General features: G+C 34.4%; 1 pseudogene; it reads right to left on the reverse strand.

Annotated features, from left to right (window-relative positions):
- Window positions 1–279: 279 nt before the first annotated feature.
- Window positions 280–632, reverse strand: LOC106144158 (annotated as a pseudogene).
- Between the last annotated feature and the right edge of the window lie 1,090 nt (window positions 633–1,722).

Consider the following 1,722-nt stretch of genomic DNA (forward strand, 5'->3'; position numbering starts at 1 on the left):
TCCTCCTCCTCTTAAAATGACCTGGATATTTCTGGTCTTTTAATCATTCACCAGTTCTTCAAGCTCTGAAAAAGCTATATTGGATTTTGAGTGAATAACAATAATATCTGTATAACATCAAATCTCCCCCGTCAGTAACACAGCTGAGTTCCTTGTTTCTTCTATAATTCTCCTCCCATAAACTCTGTAACATATATGTCATATATATAAGCAAATATGTCTTATACATCATTTTTCAAAAACCAAGCCTTGACTTTTATTACGTTAAAAACTACATATTTATTTCATTTCTTGACTCTGAAATTGTGCCTTCAATACTTTCCCAACAATTTTCAGCTCCTCAATAAGGAAAGCTTATTCGACCCTGTCACAGACACACTTGAAATACATGGAACTTCTGTAGGCACAGGTGACATGGTCCTTTGTTTTAGATAATCTCATAAGGACTTTAGGTCTCACAATATGAACCACTCAGAGTCTTCCTGGGTACACACCACATGCAGATTTAGGTGTTTTCCCAACCTTCTTAGTGTAAAGGTAAACAATCCTGTTGCCAGGGGTTCACGAAGCCTAGTTTTGTTAGCGGATGCATTGTAGGGAAGCTGACAACCGTATGTCAAACACTGGATCATTCTGAAGATCTCTAAGCACCATCCCAGGAAGAGAAAAAGGAAAGTGTCTCATACGTATTTTAACGTATATTTATTCAGTTTTAGAAGTTCATCTCCATTACTTGTACATTTTTGTGTATGTTTGTGTGTGTGCGCATGTAGTATGTATGTGCATATGTGCAGTTAGATGTATGTGTGCATGTTCATGGAGGCCAGAATTTGATGTTGGCTGTCTTCTACTATTGCTCTCCACCTTATTTTTTGAAATAGGGTCTCCCACTAACTCAGGACTCACCAGTTGACTAGACTGACCAGCAAACTGGAAATCAGCCTGCCTCTGCTTCCAATGCTGGGATTGCAGACATGCATGACCATGTCCATATGTACATGCATAGTTCCAAACTCATGTTTACACTGCATACACTCTACTAACTGAGCCATCTCCCTCCTGAACAACTTTTAACAGCTTTATTCTTATGTTTCTTATAATCATTATTTGTATCTTTTTATTTTCCTTTTTATTTTTATTAGCTTACAAATATTTTCATGTAATGAAAACTCCAGATCATTTATAGATGATATAAATAGAAATTTCTACTAAATGTGTAAAGACAAACTATTCCAGAGACAGAAAATTGTTCATTTTCCAATTATCTATATGAAGCTAACATAAATTCCTCAATACAAAGCCTGACAAAAATCAACAGAATAGGAAAATTAAAGTTCAATTTTACTCAGAAACATAAATGGAAAGGTGTCTAAATTCATGAATCGTTTGTAGAAAAATAAAAAGATGTCTGTTGATTTAGCCCAAGGACGGAAACATGAGGTCGTAGTTTGATAAAAGGATATAATTTAACATCAGAATATCAGATTAAGGAAAAACAATAATTTGATTTTTTTAATAGAACATTGTAAAATTACAATAGATTTATATTGCTAAATAAAATCTCTTAGCAAACTAAAAGAAGAGGCAGTTTATGTAACAAGATTAAAACCATTTATAAAAGTAAATAGGAAAATACAATGAGGAAGGCTTATGTCTTTTAAATGGGCAATTTTTTAACATGACTGTTGTAATAGGAGCAGCGGGCTGCATCCCTGGCACCCG

The sequence above is a fragment of the Microtus ochrogaster genome, linkage group LG4 (genome assembly GCF_000317375.1).
Source record: "Microtus ochrogaster isolate Prairie Vole_2 linkage group LG4, MicOch1.0, whole genome shotgun sequence".
In the NCBI taxonomy this organism is placed as follows: Eukaryota; Metazoa; Chordata; class Mammalia; order Rodentia; family Cricetidae; genus Microtus; species Microtus ochrogaster.